This window comes from Eleutherodactylus coqui, chromosome 2 (genome assembly GCF_035609145.1).
Source record: "Eleutherodactylus coqui strain aEleCoq1 chromosome 2, aEleCoq1.hap1, whole genome shotgun sequence".
Lineage (NCBI taxonomy): Eukaryota > Metazoa > Chordata > Amphibia > Anura > Eleutherodactylidae > Eleutherodactylus > Eleutherodactylus coqui.
Genome location: NC_089838.1, coordinates 18,250,276 through 18,274,821, shown reverse-complemented (window position 1 = coordinate 18,274,821; position 24,546 = coordinate 18,250,276). Strand labels below are relative to the sequence as shown.

Below are 24,546 nucleotides of genomic sequence, written 5' to 3'. Positions count from 1 at the left end.
TTTTGCATTGGGGCCCAGAAGCTTCAAGTTATGCCTCTGTGCAGCATGGTTTAGGTATGGGTACGGGTACAGATACAGATAGACGGGGGGGGGCTCCAGCTCATGTTTTGCATCAGGGCCCCTGAGCCTTTAGTTACGCCCCTGGTCATCAGTATCTTAGTCTCAGAGACCCCTTTAATGTAATGCAGTATATAATGTGCATTACCTTCAAACAGTCGCATGATGCGTTAACCTCAGTTACTGTGCAGGTTGTAGCGCTCCGCATTGCACACTATACCGACTGCTACTTGCAATGTGATTTTCCTTAAAAAAAAAAGTTTCCCTATTGCTTTTGCACAGTTTGCAACAATGCCTCACGCTTCCCCCTCTATCACTGCTGCAGTGACTATAACTATCTGCATACAGATCTAGGATTTGGCTCTGTCACAATCCCTCACCTTGGGGGAGAGCAGCATTCCCTCCTCCTCCTCCTCCTCTTGCTCTACCCTTGCCTGTCTGACAGGAGCTGGGCTCACAGGACACACCTCTGCTGCCTGCAAGCCTTGTGCTTCTACCTGTTCGGCTTCCACTGTATGACTCCCTTACTACTGTACCAGGCATAACTCCATTCAGTAGAGACATGGAGCAGAGGACTTTTCTGCATCTTAGGGCAGTCAGATACCCCCGGTCTATGACTGCAAAGGCCTAACTGACCTGCAAAAGAGCCAATCCCCTTGAAGGTAAGTGACAAAATATGCTTTCATTTGCAAAAAAGTAACCTCGCTGTTTATAGCTGTTTGGGTAGGAAAGAAATAGTCATTTTTTATGCATGTGGAAAAAGACACAAAAGCGTTAAAACAGGAGCTTAAGTCAAAAAGTATCGCGGAACAAAGAGGTAACAAAAGAGAAGCTTAAAACAATGGGACCATGCCAGAAGGCAGAAGTGAGAGAAGTCCAGGAAAGGAGGAAAACTAAATTGGCCATTATCCCTACTGGTGGGAGTCCCATGTGCCTTTCCTTAAAATGCAAAAACATTCAAAAGGAACTGGAGAAAAGGCTTTAATGATTGCTTTACACAAAACACGGGCATTGTTAAGGATTGTGGATAGTCTTAGCTCCAGGCGTTAAGCACCCTGCAAAGATTTAGGAGTTCCTCGTGGATATTGGATGAAGTTGGAGCTAGAAGGTTGAGGTCTTCTTCTGGTTTGGTGTGCCTGAGGGAAGCCTACAGTTACGGCTTCGACATCTCTATGGGGTTTTAAGAATAGTGGAGCAACTTTGACAGATGCACTGAAGACCATCTGGCTTCTCAACATGGCTAATCCGCCCTTCCAGATTTCGACATGAACAAAGTTTGTCTTTCTATGAACCTCGGTAAATAATAATTAGAAATATAGGAACTGACCAAACCTGCTAGAGGTATTCTGGATCTAGCTAGTCATTGTATTGCAACTGTTTCTTATGCCGAGGAACATGTCTTGGAACTGATGAACACGGTAGGAATGTCTGAGATTGCCCTCCGTAATTTGGATAATGGTTATGAGATATGGCTGTGGCATGAGGAAACAATGTTGTCCAATGGTTGATCGGAGGTTTAAGGTGGATGCAGTGGTAGATAAAATATCGAAGAGGTGGAACTCAATTAGACTTCTTAAGGACTTTCCGATTTTACGACCTCCATCCTACACGTAGGATGCTGGAAGTATTGAGAAGACTACTTTGGGTCCATGTTCTTCAGTTTTTCACAAATTGTTCCTCATTCTATGAATCTACTTAGGATATAGCAAGTTAACCACATCCAGCGAAGTTTGCTCATTGAGTAGGCAATGATGTAGTGATCAATAGTTAGATGTTTCCAAAATATTTATGGCATATTAGTGACAGCTGGTGTGTCTTTTGGTTTAGAACAAAGGTTGTTAGCTTGTTGAACTTATCTTAGATTCACTTGGCCACCAAAGAAGATGTAGATGTTGAGTACAGCGCTTGGCTAACCCTGGCAGGCTCATAGAGAAGAATGGAACCACAGCGTGCAAGCTTGATTACCGTCCCATTCATACATGGGGACATTGCACCCTGTTTTAGTGACCGCTGGTAGTCTCGGTGGATAGCAGATAAGTTCACACCTTGGGACACCCCTTTAAGTTTGTTGAGCTCTATATGTTTACAAATCTCAATGTGACCATAAAGGCTCGTGTGCATTGATGCATTATGGCTCCATGCTGCAATATAGTGCTCACAGACTGCCAATACTGTACCTCTTCCTACTTAATGCAGAGACGTACAGATGTTGTGGCATCTTCCATCACATGCCATTTCTTCCCGGTGGCACTGCATGGAGTTTCTATGTTTCCATAATATGAACCTATAGGGACTGTTTTGACTCAAGTACAAGGCTTTGATAACAAAAGTGTCTAATAAGCTAACAAATGTGTAATTTGTAAAGATACGACGTCTAAGGTGATGGAATTCACAGTACTATGCTACCAGATTTCAGCAATTACTCTTTTTCTTTTTGGAGACCACCAGATAGGGAGTCTTAAAGGGGTATTCTGGTTACAGGATGTTTTTTCAAGTTTTTATCCATCCAATGATAGATTGGTGAGGGTCCAACTGGAACCTCCACTGTTCCCGAGAACGGGTGTCCATACAGCTATTTCCGTCAGCCCTACTGAAATGAATGGAGCAGAGGCTGCGGGACCTGCGCTCCGTTTGGTGCCTTCACTGCAGGTGAGAGAAGCTATGGGGGAAACAGGACTCCCATTCTGGGGGGGTCCCAGTGGTTGGTCCCTTACTGATCTATCAGTTTTCATTCATCCAGTGGATGGGTGAAAACTTGAAAAAGTTTCCCCTTTAAGCAGGCCATTGACATGAAATTCCGACGGATGACAAACTTAGGTCTGCTATCGGCCATAGCGAATGATTATTTGCTCCTTTTTTTCAAACGATGATCAGCTGAAATAAGCAGGATCGGCCATTTCGGCTAATCACAGTCTTATGGGTATGGGCAGCTTTGCAGGTCGCCCCCTAGGAGAAAGTATGCAAATGAAAAACTCACTTCTACTCCACTAGATGAAATGCACATGATAACGCATGAAGGTTTACGACCTGATTTATGAGATATAAAACATATAACGGGACGCTAGCAGTTTTCTGTTATGTGTAAGATGACTTTGATGTTCTTTTATCTATTCTCATGCAATCTTTTTGCGCATTACTATTTCTTTTGATTGACACCTAAGGTTTTGTTATGGGTTTTGTCGGTCTGTGATGCACGGAGGAGTCAATTTTGAATGCAGGCGATGTTTACAAAGTCTTATTGTAACGGACCAGTCAATCAACAAGTGTTCTATGTCTACTGCTTGCCATGATTGCACATCAGTGTGGCCATAGGTCTTTTTGAGTACATGCTGTATATACGTAGTGAATGATGGGAAAAGCAGATTGTGGGCACCGCTGGCAGCAGGTACCGATGTGAATGCATGCTCTGTACAACGCTGCAGCATACGTAACTGCTTTATAATGTATACAATGAAGATGTCTTTCTAGGAGTCGTATTATATAGTTTTCTAGATATTTGTGTAAATTGTACACAACTGATTTTGTAATTGAGGAAGAGTCAGGAGTAGAGATGAGTGAGTATACTCGCTAAGGCACATTTCTCGAGCGAGTAGTGCCTTAGCCGAGTATCTCCTCGCTCGTCTCTAAAGATTCGGGGGGCCGGTGCGGGTGACAGGTGAGTTGCGGCCGGGAGCGGGCGGGAGAGAGGGAGAGAGAGATCTCCCCTTCGTTCCTCCCCGCTCTCCCCCGCCGCTCCCCGCCGGCCCCCGAATCTTTAGAGACAAGCGGGGAGATACTCGGCTAAGACACTACTCGCTCATCTCTACTGATGGCACATCTAGTCCGGGTGCTATATGCCAAAGTGGGTGCCAATTACAGTGACCCTCTGGAATTTAAAAAAAATCTGTCCTGGAAGCAGAGGAGAAGTGGGGTATATTACCTGCAATTGCTCTTCTCTGCTGTCTTTTCGATTCCCCGGTTCCCGGTCCTGTTTTTGGCTGTCCAAGATGGCCGACGCAATCTTCAGACCACCTTATACCCCACAATACATTAGTAGGCTACCAATGCACTATACCTGCTCTCTGATTGGCTAGAGCTGCTCATGTGGTCAGCAGTGGTCAAACAGAGAGCAGTGCACTGTGTGCATTAGGTAGTTAGAAAATTGCTCTACAGCCATCTTGGATGGGCAAAAACAGCCTGAAATTGGCAGATTGGAGGGGCATCGGACAAGAACAACCGCAGGTAATATATATTCCCCTGCCCACCCTGTCTCAGGACAGAATTTTGTTTCGAATCCGAAGGGTCGCTTTAGCTACTCTGCCTTGACCAAAGTATTTAGATATAGGACAAGGGCAAACAACTGAATGTTGGCCACCAGTCGAAAGAAAGCCTAGCTACAGCATGCTGCACAACCAGCGCAACTCCAAAAAGTTGAGTTACATCTAAGTGCTCACCATTGCATCAATGTGGTGTAGGTAACACCACTGTTCAAGGTGCACCATACATACAACTCGCTTCAATAAGATCTTACTAAGTGATTTCATTAAGACATCATTTTACCCAACATGTTAAAAGTCTATAACCGTCCCGCTCCGTCACAAAAGCAAGTTGACAATAAGTAGTAGGGGGTGTGAGTGGGTTAGACGGAAAACCAAAGTCTACTGAAAGAAAGACCTTGAGCTGTGCAGCATGTGGGGGAGGGCAATGTATAGGACTCAATGCTGGCTGCATGTGTTTGGACAGGACTGAACTCCTACCACTGACTTATGTCAATAGGACCCTACAGATAATCTCCTCATTATGAATTGTTTGGTCTCTGAATCTGCTGGTGAACAACGCGCTTATCTGATGGGGACAACTCATGAGTGCAAGTCATCGGTGTAAGCTATTGCGTTCTGGTCAATAAATAAATAGTAGAAAGGCTATAGAAATACAGATGGCATGGAGGCCTTTTGTTATTTCACTCCGGATGCTTGAGGCTCATGGTGTTGTACTCACTTGTCTACTCTTCCATTAGCCTGGCTAATAAGAGGTGTCGTATTGCACTTCCCTTTATGATTGTGTTTTCCCAGGTAATCTAGATGTGGCCGGCTTGATGTTAAAAAATATTTCACACTGGTAGATATTTAGATCTTAGAGCAAGGAGAAATGGTAGAGTCGGCAATAGATATTTGAGTTCTCTTGGCAGGTCCCATTGATGCCAATGAGCTTGGCCAACAAGTCAACATCTACCGTAGTTGCTAGGCAAACTTTTGACAGATACTATTGGGTGATGCAATGACAGGACTGGTTACATTTTTACCATATCGAGATAAGTGACAGCAGATGGGGCCTGGCATCAGCTGAATGCCCAGACTCGTAAGTCAATAATAGAGTCTATGAAGATACCAACTTTCACTTTGATGTCAATCAATTGTCAGTAGAGTCCACCTCTTATGGGCTGGTTCCCAAATAATCTTATTCATGATATATCCGTAATTAAAAATTAACATGTACATGTTGTCTATAGATAGACGGATGTCCCAAGGAAACCTTGTCCACTACTCTTCCAAGCCATATAACTACCTAAACTAATGTGACTGGGTCTCTGGATCATTAGAGAGCTGATCAGTGGGGATGCGTGTGTTGAGACAACCACTGATCGCTAAAAAAAAGTGGCTATGACTGTGCCGATGACGAATGGTGTGCAGATTCATAGATTTTTAATTTAGCCAGAACTCGGCTTCAAGGAGAGCCAAAAAGAGCCAACTGAACAGGGGGTTAGATGATAGGCACTTCATTTTAGAGATCAGTAGGGGTCTCGGACCTGGAGCCCATTGAACAAATCTTCTGACATGTCAATGACATTTTGAAAGTTTAGGCTTTAAATGCCATAGTGTTATGCAGCAGGACACGAGCGGCACACATGGATGGACACAAAAGGAGCCTTTTAGCTTCACCGGAAATTATAACTTTGAAGATTGTACTTCTACTATGTAAATGTGACATCTTAAGTTAAAGAGGCGGTGCCCCCATCCCTCCGAGTCAGTATGCCACAGTAGAAACCTGGCTTCTCCTTCCGCTTGCTGCTTCTCATCAGCATACCGCTAGGGGTCGCAGGGGTCGCAATCGCCCCCGCCATATACTGTATGACTATCGTGACCGGCTGTGGATGGCATTCAGGGAGGGGAGAGACTGTTACCTGGGGAGTCGGCAGCCAATTCAACACTGCAGACTCTCCCGGCACTGGGTCCTCCCTTCTACTGAGAGTCTGGAGTTGTAATTGGTCATAACTGCAGTCAATCAGTGCACTGCCAGCCGTGTGATTGGTCTGGCCGGTGGTGGCTGATAGCAGAGAAGGGAAGCAGAAGTAACGAAGTATGTACTGCATGTAATCATATATGTATAGCTAGTAGAAGTTATACCAGCTGTATATATATATATAATTGTATACAGGAGATATCCAGGTTATACCGGCATGGTCCATATCACTATATATAGGATGTATAGGCTATACCAGCTGTATATATATATATATATATATATATATATATATATATATATATATATATATATATATATAGGAGATATTTAGGTTATACCAGCATGCTCCATACCACTATGTACAGGATGTATAACCTATACCAGCTATATATATATAATTATATACAGAAGATATTTAGGTTATACCAGCATGCTCCATACCACTATGTACAGGATGTATAACCTATACCAGCTATATATATATAATTATATACAGAAGATATTTAGGTTATACCAGCATGCTCCATATCACTATGTACAGGATTTATAACCTATACCAGCTGTATAAATATAATTATATGCAGAAGATACTCAGGTTATACCAGCATGCTCCATATTACTCTATAAAGGGAAATGTATAACTTATGCTAACTGTACATGTATAATTACAGGAACTACCCAGGTTATACCAGCATGCTCCATATCACTATATACAGGAGATGTATAACTTATACCAGGCTGTACTTACATATTTATATACAGGAGGTACTCAGGTTATTCAAGCATGGCATATATCACTGTATACGAGGAGATGTATAACTTATACCAGCTATACATATATAATTGTATACATGAGATACCCAGGTTATACCAGTATGGTCCATATAACTGTGTACATAGGGGATGTCCTGTAAAATTGTAGCGCGTTCTAACTTTTCGTGTTCGTCGGAACGCGTTTCCTCTTGTTTTCAATGGGACAGGAAAACACATCGCATGGCATGCAATATGCATGCAATTGCAATGTGAGGTTTCCCATTGAAGATAATTGGAAACACTTGCCGATCCTCCGTTGCAACTGAAAGCCGCCCCAGGTGATCTCTACCTAACCTGAAATGGTGGGAGGTGTTTTTAAAGAAAAATGCTTTGCATTTGCAGGTAAATTGCACGTTGGTGAGCGCGATATCAAGCCGACTCTCACAGCCCAATATCGTGCTCGGCCGTGTGTAGGAAGCTTCACACACAATTAAAAAACGCATCGAAAACCTGCAGTCTGTTTAGAAAAAATGTATGTATTGCTTAAATCCACATGCAGTTTTTAATAGTGTTTGCAGTTTTTTGATGTGTTTTTTAATTGTGGGTCAAAAGTTCAACAAAAAACATGAACCTAGACTAAGGGGCTACAAATTTTCACGTAGACCGGGAAATGAGTCATGCTTGGAAAGTTTATGCCAAGGAGCTAGATCATGCATGTAAATTCATTTTGCAACTGTATGCAGTATGGTTTAGGTATGGGTACGGGTGCAGGTACAGGGGAAGCGGGGTGAGCGAGAGCATAGGACTGCATACTGCTGCCTTAACACTCAGCGCCACACTCAGCCCCCTAAGTGCCCAATATGAGTTGCACTTGAGTTACCCGGGCACAATTTGCAATACAGACGTGTGAATCTGGACTTAATACTGAGTCTATGCTGTCATGTGTTAAACAGAGTCTAAGGCTATACAAAATAAATTACCTTCCTTATTTCTATTGTTTTTGTGACACCTACACAGATGCGTTTCCTACAGCAGCTTGGAGCTGTCAGTGATTAATGACGTCTTTAGAAGGTTTTTCTTTGTTCTATGTTGGCTGGGATGCTTGGCTTGTAACAAGCGGACCCTGCCCTTGTACTGATGGGATGCATATCATTGTGCCAATGCAGTAAGCTGACAAGATAGAACTGTGCTCTTTCATGCAAACACAGTGCCTGTGTCAAGGGGATACATTCGGGGTTGTGGGGACCCGAATGGACATGGTGTGTTACTTTAAGGATGTCAAAGTGTGGAGGACTAGAAAGGTAGCTGCTACCCGAGGCAACAGAGAACCTGATTGTGAGCATCTAAGGATGCAGACCCGGGCCCTTCTTGTGTGGCCTGGCCCTTATGGGACACCAGAGCCATCTGCCCTTCCGACTAACGTTGACTGTGCACTCCCTCACACTGAGTCTCAGCTCCTCTCTTCTACGGCTGGTTCATGGCTTTTGAGAGTTTTCTGCAACATCTACTTCTCAGCGCACATTGAAGAAGGACTTTCAGCCTGTACCTTACCCTGTGAAGGTAATAGTGAGACTCTGTTCTAACTGCAGTAACCACTACTAACAGGTGCAATTGCATTCCCCCTGACAGTCAGAAAGGCCTATCTGCGAGACTAGAACTTAAGTCAGGAAAGCTATCTTTTCTCTTTAGGGAGAGCACCTAAAAGATGAGTGAGTGAGTGAGTAAGTGAGTGAGTGAGTGAGGAGACTTATAAGGCCATTTATGCTCCTCTGGGTAATATGCAAATGAGAAGATGGAATAGTACCTCTGCATTGTTCCATCTCACTTATTTGCATATTACCCAGAGGAGCATGAATGGCCTTATAAGTCTCCTCACTCACTAACCTTCTAGGTGCTCTCCCTAAGGAGAAAAGATAGCATTCTTGACCCACATCACAGGCCTCTCACTAGCCAAGCCAGAAACCTACTGCACACTGATGAGGTGCAAACACCCCGAAACAGCGCTCTGTGCATGGATTCTGGCTTGGCTTTCAATTCCCAATCATTGTTACAAGGCTTGTATAAAGAGTCTTAACATTGACTTGCAGGAATGCTGCCTTCCAATAAGTGGCGCTGCAGAGGTATTGTTCCATCTTCCTTATTTGCACTAGGACTTAAGTCACTGAACTTGCAGACAGTTCCGGTCTAATAAGCCTGAGTCTGACTTCTAGTGCGGGAGCATTATACACTATTGTTACTTGTTGTTTTTCACTACAGCCCAGACGGTCCTGTTCTCTAAACTTAAAGTAAAGTTTATTAAGCGTTCAAGATGAGTTGCGAGTCTTAATTCCACGTATATGCTTGGAGCTCTCACCTACCCATTCTATCATGGGCCCAGTTTAGCGAGACTCATCATAAGCTTCTGGTGGACTCAAAGTGGCTGGAACCTAGTAACAAGGCTTTGATATCATACTGCCCTCCTACTTTGGAGAAGGGAACTGTGACACCAAGAAAAGTGGCCTCGGTGTGTCAGATCGAAGCTATTCTGCTAGCACCCACTACAACACAAGCTGTAGCACCAGTTCCTTCGGCCCCTTGTGGCAAGTGACATACCCCAACCACAACCTCGGCCAGCATCTTCATCGACAAGTAGCATCAAGGCTCCCAATAATTAGCTAAAGAAAATGTATCCCTTTAAATAGTTGAAAGAGCCTTTTCACATAAAATACTAAAAATAAGCTGTTTGCCTATCAAAGTTCTTATTAGTGACAACCAATATGGCCTTCATTGCATCTTGCACAGAGGATATTTCCTAGAGGCAAATGAAACCATTACAGGGTAGACACATACCATATGTGCAACCTATGTAGCTGCATAGAAGCCCAACAGGTAGAAACGCCCTTCTGGGTTTACGTGTTAGAACTACAGATGAGCGAGCATACTTGGTAAGGACAATTACTCGATTGAGCATTGCCCTTAGCGAGTATCTCCCCGCTCGGCAGAGAAGGTTCGGGTGCCGGCGCGGGTGACAAGTGAGTTGCGGCAGTGAGCAGGAGGGAGCGGGGGGGGGGGAGAGAGATCTCCCCTCCGTTCCTCCCCACTCACCGCCCGCCGCCGGCAGCCGAACCTTTTCTCTCAAGCGGGCAGGTACTCACTAAGGGCAATGCTCGCTCGAGTAATTGCCCTTAGCGAGTATGCTCGCTCATCACTAGTTAGAACCTATGCACCTAATGTAAAACCATGAAACCCATTTTATAGGCACTGGCTGTACATGTTAGATTTTGGCTAACTTCCCCAGAAATATACATAAACCAATGAGCAGAAGAGAACAAGCTGATGTCAGCGGCTCATAGCTGGCGAAAACAAATCATAACCCCTGAATCTTCCATTGGCTGGGCAGTCAGGAGGCTGCCATATACAACAGATCAGAGATAAATTACCCAAATCTCAGCATGTATGGCTGTCTTTGGCCGATTGTGTATGACCAACTTAAATGGGTTGTCTCATCTTAGTAACCCCTTTAATATGAGAGCCAGCTTTGCCATGGTTCCAGCTCCTGACATCCCCAACAAGCAGCTGATATTGCCTTAAAGAGTTGCCATTAGTTGTCCATTATTTCCTGCAAAGAGCGTTGAAGGAGAAGTATAGTATTACGTGGCTGCTCTCCTCTCTGGCTCTTAGTCTCGAGTGGTTCCTGATAGGACAACCCCTTAAAGAAGCTAGTCATAGACAGTCTAATGTCTGACCAACAACAGCTGTCAATGTGACACCCAGTGCACCATGGAACATCTTGAGCCAGGGGTCAATGCAGCAGAGGGAGGCAATTCTATCTTTTTCTTTGAGAAAAGCCAAGGATCGTAAATTGCTCTAACATGCTATAAATCTATGTTACATGCTAACAAGAACATCTGTTAGTAGAGCTTATTGGCAACCCCAAGGCCAACTATTGGCCCCATAACCCTACAAGGCAGAAAAGTCAGAGGCATGTGGCTCACTTATGTCAGGCAACCTTAACGTGTGTGCTCAGAGTTAAAGGGATTCTCTGTGATTTTTGCTATTGATGACCTATTTGCAGGATAGGTCATCAACAGTTGACCGACAGAGCTCCATAGCTGATCCTCAGGCTCGCTGTCATGGTGGACAGAGCTGGAAACAGATAGAGATGTCAAAATTGCATTGGCCAGTTTAGTGCTACAGTCATAAATCCCATTGAATTAATTGGGAGTGTGTTTGTAATACCAAATCAGACCACTGCAATATGGACAGAGCACTGTCCCTTCTGATAGCAGTACCAGGTATCAGCTGATCAACGGGGATCCTAAGCAGTGAATCTCTGTCGATCAACTATTGATGGCTTATGCTGAGTATAGGTCTTCAGTTATAAAAATCCCAGAGAACCCCTTTAAAGTGACCCTCCAGTCCCAGGCAAAATGTCTTCAGCGACTGAAGATGGGAAGTTACATTACTTCCTGCCCGCCCTGCTTTATAGTGGTTGGACACCCATCTGTTTCTTCCTGGGGCCCCTTATCATACTTCCAACATGGCCATGGATATCCTCAAACTTCCCAATGCACACTGAGGGACTTAGCATCATGGGCAAATCGTAGTCAAAAATAAGGCCAAGATTGGGATAGGTAGGGTTAAGGAAAGCTGGGTACACAGGCAGAAGGTGTAAACCGAGTGTCAAACGGATAGTGGAACACCTTTGCTTGAATCACTAGGAACCTTATTGCCCAGACACCCTCCAGTGGGTAAATGTGCCTTAAAGGGGTTGTCTGGTAACAATTGACTTCCAATGTCAACACAGACTACGAGAATCGTGGGGTAGCAGTGCTGGGGATAAGGACAGGTAAATACCCTTTGCCTAAATGTTATAACCCATTTAATTCTAATCTTAAAAAGTTAATTTGTAACCAACCAACCCTTTTAACCTGGAAAGCAAATGCATTGGCTGGGGGACAGGAAAGCTGAGTATATATGCTGGCCCTTTAAGAGGGAGGCCGAGCATGCACATGCGCCCTATGGGCAGAGGAGACAGCCGGGGGCATCTGTTGCAAAAAAAACTGCAAGGTTGCCAAAGGCCGCGAAGGACAGGAGGAGGAGTTGAAGAGAGGCACTGCCAGCGGATGGCAGCCATAACAGGGCAAATATGATTGGATTTAATCCTTTCCAATCCACTGTCGGACGTCTAAAGACATTATGATTTAAGGCTGTACAGCTCTGATGTCGGAAGACATCCATCGGGGTTCTCTTACTGTATATTGCCAGCCTCTCTGCTGTCGGAGCCTATCCAACGTTTCACCTCATGCAGTACTGGCTTTAGCCAGCAGATAGCGCCATTGTATAACCACCGAAAAAGAGTAAGCTCCCTAGGAAAACCAGGATAGAAATTGGATTAGAAAGGGTTAAAGATGAGTGTAAAAACCACCGTTTTCGCATTATCACCTGATTGGTAGGTTCTCGCCCCAATCAGACTTTGTCCATTTCCCATGTTTCCTGTCCCCTGATTAATCTGCCTGTTCCTGTGTAGTAATGTAACCCCATGTATTTTCCGTATCAGGCCATTACATGCTATTAATCCCTTTGCGATGTCAACAGATCATTACTACGACTCTACTACCATGAGAAAGTGGAAAGTGCTGGATCTTAAGAAAACTGGGACTGATTAGATTTTGACTTTCTCATCAAATTCCTCTACCAAACATGAGATGACGCGAGTCGCGATCGGCGCACTTCTAGAATGACAGCACAGTGTGTGTTTGTTGTCCATATTCTGCATCGTTCTCCGGTCCGGTCATTGAATATGATGAAATGTTTGATTTTTCTTGTAATGGCAGCAATCGTCAGATGTACCGCCTCAACGGAGAATATTTAACCCTTTGCAATCTAATTTTGGATTCAGGGTTTCCTAGGGGGTTTTCTCTTTCTGCCATTATACAATGGCGCCATCTGCTGGCTAGAGCCAGTGCTGCAGTATGGGACATGCTGTAGAGGCCCTGGACAACAGAGCAGCCAGTAATATACAGTAAGAATACCCTGCCGGACATCGGAAGCTATACAGCCTTCAATCAGAATGTCTTTGGACGCCAGACAGTGGATTGGAAAGGGTTAACAAAACGTCTTCCGTTCTTACAACTATAAGCACATGTAAAGCCTAAGGCCTTATTCAGATGCGCATATCCAATTTCAGATCAATTGTCATCCGTGTGTATGTCCGCGTGCCATCCGTATGAGTTGCTTATGTCTGTTTTATTACTTCCCTGTGACATCCGTGTTATTCTTATGTGCCAAAAACAGTAAGGAGGCACGATGGGAGCGGTCCCGGCAGCGCAATAAAGTACAGTAAAATGCGTCAATCCGGGCGAGCGTATATGCGTTCAGACCCATGTGAGGCCAGCTAATGAGTTCCAGATGTGTCCTTTTTCCTGTGCAATTACACAGTTTTTCACCCCCATTGACATCTATGGGGAGCATCGGTGCACAAATACGTGGAAAAATAGAGCATGTTCTATTTTTTTTTCACACGATCGAAATGCGCGCACAAAATACGGTAAACGTGAACAAACACATTGAAATCTATGCATTCTATTTTCTGCGTATTGCGCGCACAAATTTTGCATGTGCAAGTAGGCCCATGTGAAGCTGGCCCAAGGTCATATAAAGACTGATGCCCTTATGGGCAGCACATGGCCACCCCGTCCGTATGCTGTCTGATGTGCGGGACACCGCGCGTAACATGTACTATCCTAGTCTATAACCAGACAACAATACGACATGTAGCGATCTTTCAAACTCAAACTATCGGTCACCCATGTCAAAACACCCTTAAAAATCGCTCCGTGGCCTATTTTGGGCAATTCTAGAATTCACCATTAGTTTCTATGGGAGTGTTAAAAAAAACGCAATGCACCCGCATGCCAGGCGATATGCATGCAAGTACAATCCCTTTGGAAAGCCTTTTACTATTTGAACCACATGTGATTTTTTTTTTTTCATAATCATGAAAAACATGTAAATTTGATGCAAATTGTGTGTTTTTAGCCCAAAAACGTATTATACACGCGTGTAAATTGCAGTGATTTTGGCATTTATACCTTTTTTCGGATTTTTTTAGCATGATTATCATCCATTTTGCATCAGATTTTCATGTGTGTAAAAAAAAATAACCGCATGTACAGAATCTTCACTTCCCGGTTCTCTTTTTTATGGTCATCATGATTACAGGTAGAGATGAGCGAGCATACTCGCTAAGGCACATTACTCGAGTGAGTAGTGCCTTAGCCGAGTATCTGCCCGCTCGTCTCTAAAGATTCGGGGACCGGCGCAGGTGACAGGTGAGTTGCGGAGGGGAGCGGGGGGGGGGGGGGGAGAGAGGGAGAGAGGGATCTCTCCCCCGCCGCTCCCCGCCCCCCGCCAGCAGCCGAATCTTTAGAGACGAGCGGGGAGATACTCGGCTAAGGCACTACTCGCTCAAGTAATGTGCCTTAGCGAGTATACTCGCTCATCTCTAGTTACAGGCTTTAAAAACAGATGGCATCAAACTAGTGCAATCCGTTTTTTTAAATGCACCCGTATACTTGAATTCACCAACGAAGCTGCAATTTTTCGCTCAAGACTGTTCATCCCATAAAAAAAAAAAAATCCCCCATGTGAATATAATCTAAGAGGTCATTTGGAATGGCTCAAATCTCCATTTAGGATTTTAGCCGCACCCCTGGCATAAAATGTCCTTCTGCATGCCCTGAAGGGAATGGCCGTTCATATGCTGAACTAAATCCAGCCATCCTGGTCATAATTACTCTACCTAAATTAGAAAAGCATTATCAAAGGGTAGGAGATCAAAGAAAGGAAGGAACACAAAATCCTGTCGTAGGGAGATAAGGTGAGGCTGGGCAGAGCTCATTTAACAAATTCGGTCCGCCTGAGCTTGTTTAATGACCTTTGCTTGATCATGAAGGAAGATTGCAATGCAACCGTGAATAAATTCAATCAATATCTCCCCACAGAGCCGGCATACTGATGTAGGTCTTGAGAAACGCTGCTATGGACTTGTAAGACGACATAATGCTACTATGACACCGCATCCTACTGAGGACCAAATACGTAATAAACTAGTGATATTGGAGGCCTAAGCACTTCCTCCAAGATAGGACCAAGAAATTACTAGTATAGGGAGACCTAAGGGTTCTGAATGGCGCTGAATAGCACTTTGACATTGGCTTATCTCTCCGAGAACTAAAAGATTGGGCATATTTAAATCCAGCTGCCCGATCCTTTCCCCCCTCCATACACATCAGCCTAGCCTGCTAAAATCAGCGGGCTCAATTGACAGTGAATTCACTGTTCACAGTGAATGGAGGTGAAAAGAGATCTCCCGCAAGCTCCGCCTCTATTCAGTGGGCGCTCATGGCTCCCGTGTGAAATGACAGGACTAAATCCGCATAGGAATCCGTGGCAAAAAGCATGGCAGAAACACACAGCTTAGCCACAGATTTCTACTGCAGTTTTAGGGGCAGAATACGGACAAAAATTCTGCATCAGATTCCGCCATGTGAACATACCCTTAAGCTACCTACCTAATACTGCATAGCAGAGGCGTAACTTGAAGCTCCTGGGCCCCCAATGCAAAATCTGTAACAGCCCCCCCCCCCCCCCCCAACTATAATGCTTTATTCATAGTACTGGGCTCCCTATATGGAGAAGAGAGGCCTTATGGGCCTCCTAAGGCTCCTGGGCCCGGGTGCAAGAGCATCCCCTGCACTCTCTATAGTTATGCCCCTGATGTGTAGGTCAGTCACATGATGTCAAAACTGTTCTGAGCTGATGAGGCATGGACTTCACAAGACCTCTAAAAGTGTTCCGTTGAATTTGGCACCAAGACGATAGCAGTAGATCCTCTAAGTTGTGAGGTGCGACCTCAATGGAGTGGACTTTTTTCCCACAGTTGCTTGATCAGATTGAGATATGGGGAATTTAGAGGACAAGTCATCATCTTTAAGCTTTTGCCATAAAATGGTAATTCTTCATTCTGTACAATGGTAAGGAAGGTGGTACATGTCACATCCACATCAATGCCCAGAGCATCACACTGCTCCACCAGCTTGTCTTCTTTCAGTAGTGCGTCTTGGTGACATCCATTCCCAGGTAGGTGACGCACACCCAGCCAGCCATCCACATAATGTAGAAAAAAATGTAGTTCATCAAACCAGGTCGCTTCCATTTCTACATGGCCCTCTGCTGATAATCACATGCCCATTGTAGGCTCTGTTGACTGTAGACAAGAGTCAGCATGAGCACTTTGACTGGTCTATGACTACACAGCCCCATGTGCAGCAACCTGCAATACACCTTTCTACCACATCCAGAGTAAACTTCAGAAATTTGTGCTACAGTTGCTCTTCTGTGGGTTTGAACCAGATGGGCTAGCCTTTGTTCCTCACCCATATCATTGAGCCTTTGGCTCCCATGACCGTGCTTCTGGTTCACCAGTTGTCCTCTCTTGGACCATTTTTGGTAGCACACACAAGACCTACCTCTTTGGACATGCTCTGACCCAGCCTACTAATCAGGTTGGATCTTGTCAAAGTCATTCAGATCCTTACACTTGCCAATTTTTCCTGCTTCCAACACACCGACTTCCAAGAATTGACTGTTTATGTGATGTGTAATATATCTCACCCCTTGACAGATGCTGTTTTAATGAGATAATCAATTATTCATTTGCCTTCCTGATCAGTGTAGGTTCTAGGGTATAAAAACTATTGTATGACTGAAGTCATCATAACCTAAAGCCAATGGACCTTAATGCAAAATCTGTAACAGAGCTCCCCAACTACTGTGCTTCATTTATAGTACTGGTCTTCCTATATGGGGAAGAAAGAACCTATGGACCCCTAAGGCTCCAATCATCTGTACCAGGGGTGTAACTATAGAGGATACAGGGGATGCGGTTGTACCCGGGCCCAGGAGCCTTAGGGGGCCCACAAGGCCTCTCTTCTCCATATAGGGAACCCAGTACTATGAGTAAAGCATTATAGTTGGGGGCCCTATTACAAGTTTTGCATCGGGGCTCGGGAGCTTTAAGTTACGCCTCTGATCTGTACCCACTATAGTTATGCCCATAATGCTACAGTCACCGTCCTGCCTGGTATGTTTGCACTGGCACTGGACATACTACTATCAGGCTTAGACCCATCGTGTATGTTTGGCAGAAACAACTTGTTTTTTGATTGCCAATTCTCAACCTTCTTAATTTGTGTTGCTGGGAATCAGCACAGGTCTGTGCGTGTCAATGATTGCCTGCCAAATACATTATTCAATAAAGAAAGGACACGACATATTGTGCCATTGGGTATATACCAACGCAACAGAGACACGTGCGTAATTATAGCAGAACATCCATTATAACAACAAACAGCCGAAGGAACATGACTAGAATAGCAATGGAGAAAACAAAAAACGGAGCTATGAAGAGAGATTATCAACACTAAGGCTTCCTGTACGCGGGCGGGTCGGACCCTGCATGCGGGATTCCCACAGCAGAGTTCGACCCGGTGCCTGGGTGGTGACCTCAGCTCACCTGTTCGGTGGCTTCTCCATACGTTGCGGATATGCCGGCCGGCACTCTGCCGGGCATGCGCAGTAGCTGCCGGTGCTGGGGAGTGATGCATATCTTGCAATACTGCCCACTGTAACCCGCATGCTGCAATTTATTCGCCACGAGCGAAAAATCGCTATCGATTTCGGCTCGTGGAGATGAAATGGCGTTTTGCCATTGAATACTATGGGCTGTATCTGCTGCTGAGTCCGGAGGTGGACGCCTGCCGCGAACTCCGCAATGCAAATACGCTCGTGTGCAGGAGTCCTGATATGCCAAGATCTTCTTAATATGGTTGTAAAGCCTCTTTGCCCATTCCTTAAATATGCCATACACATTAAAGAGGATGTGCTATGCATGTCTCTATGTCAACGGGGCCGCAGCTGCATAGCACAGAAACCCCCACCAATCCCGAGAACGGCTGCCAGTGTCCTCCTCTCCTCCTCACTTGCTGCACCCCGCATGGTGAACAGGTGACTCAATGGAGTTGCAACCGGTCACGGATGGTGGTGCGTCCCAGGTTCAGGATGGTGTGGCAATGGCAAACGGAAGCAGAGCCGCCACATTCTTTTTCTATAAAGATAACTTTAGTGTCCCTGACAGCGTCAAGCACTGAAATGACAGTGAGCATGCATCGGCATGTGGGTCGTGTGGGGCTGATGCCATGACGTGACCCCAGTTCCAATACTCAATTGCAGTTGGCGTGCCGTGACAGTCACATTATCTGCAGAGCCTTATTTGACTGTAGATACATGGGATTTGTACAAGGAATGACGGCCCATTCCAGATTCCATGTTGTCACATTATTGAAGGCTAGAAGTGGCCCTTACCCCCTCTAACCGTGTACTATGTAACACATCAAGGGTATTTGAAGAGTGATTGTATGCCTTTTACTTCTCATGACAAAAGTTTAAGAAAGACATGCTCAAAGTTAAGAGCAAGCCTAGGATAAGAAGTCTAACAAGTTATAACCAACCCCTGGAGACGTATTTTTTCTTCATGGTTGACATTTCTACAGAAATCCCTGCAGACAGAACCAGGTGTACACTTTGTGTTAGAGCGCAAAAGACCTAGGGGAAACTGACCATTCAACTATTAGAGTATTAGCTGGGGCTCAGGTATGTAGCTAAAGGGAGGAATGTTCCCTGAGTGTTTGATGCCACAGGGGCATCAAACGGCCATTGCTCTTAGCCAGATTAGTTACAAACATGGCTGAAGCAGCAAATAGAATCTTTGTCCCAAGTTAAGTTAAAAAAAGCCTAGCTACGACTCTAGCCATGGCTAGAGATATAAGAGAGGACGTAAGAGCAGTTTTTGCTCCTCAGCACCCAGCAGAGGCCTAGCAGACATAAGAGAGGACATGAGACCAGTGTGTGCTCCTCAGCACCCAGCAGAGGCCTAGCAGACATAAGAGAGGACATGAGAGCAGTGTGTGCTCCGCAGCACCCAGCAGAGGCCTAGCGGACATAAGAAGGGACATGAGAGCAGTGTGTGCTCCTCAGCACCCAGCAGAGGCCTAGCAGACATAAGAGAGGACATGAGAGCAGTGTGTGCTCCAATGCCCTTAGGAGAAGCCTAGCAGACATAAGAGAGGACATGAGAGCAGTGTGTTCTCCGCAGCACCCAGCAGGGACTTAGCATACATATGAGAGGACATAAGAGCAGTGTGTGCTCTGCAGCACCCAGCAGAGGCCTAGCAGACATAGGAGAGGCCTGAGATCATGGGGTGGTGGCCATTCAAGAACTGTGACCGGAGTGCTGCCCCCATGTTGCGGAAATAGTGCAGTAATAAGAGGTGACGGAAAGGACCGGACAATGGGGGCCAAAGCAGGTGAAGTGAGAGGGCCTAAAAAGAAATAGGGAGGCTCACTTCCCACAGGGACTATATCCCGGATTAGATGTTGGTGATATATATTGGAACAAAGAGAACTGCCAGATATGTGAAGTTGGCTTAAAATGTGCGCACCCTTGTCAGACTCTATAGATTGTGATGGCTGGACATCACTAGTGATTAGGTGTTAATATTTACACTGATAATGTGGGGGTTAACATGGTGTACTCGTTTATGCGGGGTTAATGCTGTGTAGGTGCTGGTATGGCAGGGCACTGCCATATGGTATGGAGGCGCTATGCGCATTAGAGAAGCAGTAATTTGATTTACCTTGGTGCCCTTAGGCCGTGATGTTAGTGTGTACTGCGGACCTCCGGAAATGAAGTATGCAGCACTAGTTTGAAGAAGGACAGTAACCAGAAAGATGGCGGTGCCTTGCCGCTCTGAGAGTTGAGACATTTTGTTAATGTGGAATGCTGGTTAATAGAGATGAGCGAGTAGTGCCTTAGCCGAGTATCTCCCCGCTCGTCTCTAAAGATTCGGGGGCCGGCGCGGGTGACAGGTGAGTTGCAGCGGGGAGCGGGGGGGAGAGAGGGAGAGAGAGATCTCCCCTCCGTTCCTCCCCGCTCTCCCCCGCCGCTCCCCACCCCCCGCCGGCCCCTGGTAGTACCTTACCATTTTTTTTCAGAATGTAAAGAATCAACAAACCTTTGCAAGCCTTTGGTTAGATATCACCCTCTGCTGAATTCTTTTTGCCTCCCCCCCCCCCCTCCATCATAAGAATAAAACAATATATATTGTACTGACAGGCGGTTTCTCTGTATTCTACTTCTGCACAAAGTAGTAGGACAGGAGCATACCCACACCAGAACAGCCCAGTGAATAAATGCTGTACCAGAACCAAGCTCATAACATAAAAACATGACCAGAACCAATCCCATATCATAAATATGGCACCAGAACCATGCTCAGAAGATAAATACAGTATCAAAAACAGCTCAGAGCATAAATATAGCACCAGAAGCAAGCTTGGTACATAAATATGGCAGAAAAGCCAAGCTCATAGCATAGGCATGGCACCAAAAATAACCTCAGTACATAAATGCAGCATCAGAACCAAGCTCACAATATGAATATGGCATCAAAGCTTTAACATAAATACAGCACCGGAACCAAGATCAGTACATAAATACAGCAGCAGAACTAAGTGATCATGTTGTAAGGGTGCTAACGGGCTGACAGCGGCCCCTTAGAGCATCAGAGCCGAGGAGACAGAGCCAAGATGAGGAGGATTTATGAAACTCCACAAGTCACTGCCGCACCAAGAGAGGTCATCTGGCCATGCAGACCTAAGGGGAATGATTGGCCCTAGCCTACAACCACCTGTGCCACTACCTGCAAACTGGTGGCCGGCACCATGTGCAACTGCACAGGTCGCACATAGCTCAAGGTCAGCGATGCTTATTTCCATTGTAGCAATTCTATGACCTTTACATCACACACTATATAGTTTGAGGGTCATGATTAGTAAAAGTATCTAGAGGGAACTCATTCCAACACGTGCCATCACTGAACCAGTTCATTCTGTCAAGAACATCAAAGTAAAAGGTTTTTCCGTAAGTTCCCCCTCCCAATTCTCTTGTCCTATAATAAAGATTTGGCTGTGCCTCAGTGATCCCAGGCAGAATGACTGCAATAAAAAGGCTGTGTAACCCGAGAATTCGCTCCCAGCACGTCTTGCTGAAAGCTATAGGCATGTGCTTACAGGCCTTACTGGGAGAGCTATGGGAAGCTTTTGATTTGGGCTGAGTGACACCTTTATAATGCTGGGTACAGGAGCGAGGAGACAGGGTCAAACTGACCTCCCTTTACCGAATTCCTCGTCTTCTATAGCGCAAACATCTTGTATTCTTCTGTAGAGCACTCACTTGGTGTTGAGTGTTGGAAATGAGGAGGTCACAATAAAACATCAATCAAGCCTGGGAAAAAAGCGAACATAGATGTTGCCAAGATGGACATAAGCCTCACCTGTAATAATCTTGTAAACTGAACCAATGCAAATTTTTAGCTCGGTAGGATAAAGAAAAATCACCCGGACACAAAGAGCTATTGAGTGATACATAACGAAGCTCTGGAGACTGTTGTAGCAAGTCAACCAAAACTATGAGATCATAGGGATAACCTCTAACGATCTACTCTACGGGATCAGGTCATAAGACAATAGTATTACCAGATGGACTTTTTTCTTTCACCTGTTAATAGGGGTGTAACAGGTGGAGGCGCTAGAGGGATACATGCATGTAGTGCTGGGTGCCAGTTGGACACAAGTCATTGCCTTGGCCAAGGTATTGAGATACAGGGTTACAGGAGCAATGAACGGAATCTTTGACCTGGGTAACTAGGACTTAAAGGTGTTGTCTCACAAAGACAACCACTTTTTAAATAATTGATGCAGTGATCAACTGATCGCCACATGTCTGGCTTTTTTGCCCTCCTTGACTAGCTGTTTTTGCCAAGGAAAAATCAATTCTAATCCCCTATTTTCTTTGCAGAAGCCGATGCACGAAAAATGGTGCAATACATGCTGGTCATGTAGTGCATACATGCGATAGGACCACAGACCACTTTTTTGTTCTAGCCCATAGATGAGAGTTCCTGAGCTGCAGACCCCACTCTATGAGGTCCTTATATCCTAATAAAGTATATGGATAGGGGTTACTGTTCTGAGACAAGCTGCCATTTCCCATATGTACAGAAAGGCTCCATGTCTCCGTCTTTGGCCTTTGTTACACATGGAAGCCTCAGAAACCACTCTTAGCTAGCATTACTAACCAGTAACATATTATTCTCTGTTGTCAGAAGAGACTCAATCTGCTGATTTTAAGATGAAAAATCCCCTTTCCATTAACATGAGAAAGAAGAACAATGGTGTTGAAGATACCCGAGGATGGGTAGATAGAACATCTACCCATCAGAGGTTGCCCAATGGTATGGTATGGTAAACTCTACCGTTCTCGATAAAGTAGCTTTTGGAATAAAGCAAAATGAAGAGTTCTAGCTTTGACATGACCTTTAAAAGTAACCGTACTTTCTAAAAACTTTTGCCGTCATAGGGACATATCAAAAGTTTTGGATGGTGACAAGCCCAGGTACTGAAATCCCCAGGGATCTCTAGAACAAAGCAGCAGAAGCATTCATCCAAGAGTTTTTTTCTGCTTGCTACTTTAAGATGGGCTCATTAGAAACTCTATGAACCCGTCTTCAGCTAGTGAGGCGAGACTGCATTCGTAAGAGCTTTTCTGCTGCTTCATTCAACAATTAGTGGGGATCTCAGTACCTGGACTTGTCACCATTCAAAACTTTTGACATGTCCCATGACATGCTGAAAGTTTTTGGAAAGTACAGTTACACTATTCATAAGAAAGTTCCTTCAACACCCAACATCCAAGAAATGAAAGAATTCTGCTGTCAACTTTGTTTGAAGCCATGTTTCCATGAAAGGGCACATGCTGTGAGATTGTTCAGTACCTCAGGCTCAATGCTTGATTCTACGGCTCTCTCGTAAGATCAGAGAGTGTACCTGTTGTACGTCTGCGATGTCATTATGACAGTGCAGAAATCTGACAGACAAATTAAAAGTCTTTGCCAGTATCTCTACTGCCGTTTGCATTTGTAACACTGTTGATCCTACACTTCCATTTTTGGAAAAGTCGAGTGAAACGTCTTCAAAGGAACTTCTCTTTGAGAAGAGCACCTTAGACCTAAATCATATTTAATATGATGGATTTTCAATTTCCCTATATTTAATGTGACCAGACGTCCAGATTGAGGCAGGATAGTCCCTTTTTGGGACTTCGAGTCACCATTATAGTGATTACCAGCCACTAGAGATGAGCGAGAATACTCGCTAAGGCAAACTACTCGAGCAAGTAGTGCCTTATTCGAGTACATGCCCACTCGTCTCTAAAGATTCGGCTGTTGGCGGGGGAGAGCGGGGAGGAACGGAGGGGAGATCTCTCTCTCCCTCTCTCCCCCCTGCTCACTGCTGCAACTCACCTCTTACCCGCGTCGGCAGCCGAATCTTTAGAGACGAGTGGGCAGGTGCTCGAATAAGGCACTACTCGCTCGAGTAGTTTGCCTTAGCGAGTATGCTCGCTCATCTCTACCAGCCACCATTATAGTGATTACCAGCCAGGGTGCTGCAGCTCCCGAGCCGGTAATTACTCTGCAGCGTTGTGCCGGATGCACACACTGACAGGAGTGTGTGCATCCAGGATCTTTGTGCCCTCCTCCCCTCACCTCTCCTCTTTGGTTCTGCAAGTGAGGGGAAGAGATGCTGCTGCGGGCGCACACACTTCCGGTTTGATCCTGGGAAAATCTGCTCACCTTACTATATTCTATGAATGGTGTAGACCAGGGGTGCACAACCTCTTCTGGTCTGAGTCTTACATTGTCATACTGAATTACTTTCAAAACCGCAAAAAAACTTGAAGGGTTAAGTTATCACCATTTGAGACATGTATGACATATCAAAAGTATATGCCACACAGGTTCCACTTTCAGGATTCCTACCATCGGGGAGAATGAGGGTCCTCTGTTTCCCAATCAACACTTCAGACATGAAGAGACCATGCATGCATGTAGTTCTCTCCTGGAAGTGTATGGGTGTTGTGGTAACAACCTGGCATTTTACAACTCAAATAAAGTACAATGGAGAAAGCCAGATTCATGTGACCACTTCCAACGGCTCACTTAGATGGACGTATTTAGCCTGCATATTACGCACATATTTTTTTTTTTATGCACGTAGTACACGGCATGCAGAGAACATACATGATATACTCCTTTCTGGAGTGTTAAACATGACTCAAGGGACACCATTTTCCTGATATGACGCCCAGAGATCACTGCATAGTGCACCATTAGTATTTACTCCTCCCAAGCATGAGTTTGACCAGATGGTTGTGTATCACACAGAATAACATTATGGCCACAGTCTGTGCACTCTTAGTCTACAATCTAGAAGACCACTGCATAACCTACATGTTATGGCCCTTTTAAACTGAACGAGAACCTCACAAATCTCATTTGCTTGAGCATACGAGCT

At 45.0% G+C, this 24,546-nt stretch overlaps 1 protein-coding gene across 1 annotated transcript in view; it reads left to right on the top strand.

Moving 5' to 3' along the window:
• The first annotated feature begins 551 nt into the window (after positions 1–551).
• Positions 552–24,546, top strand: part of FAT2 (FAT atypical cadherin 2) — a 101,212-nt gene continuing 77,217 nt past the window's right edge. The window contains exon 1 of the mRNA XM_066590430.1: positions 552–719. The gene's annotated coding sequence lies outside the window, so the exon portion shown is untranslated. The remainder of the gene's footprint in view (positions 720–24,546) is intronic.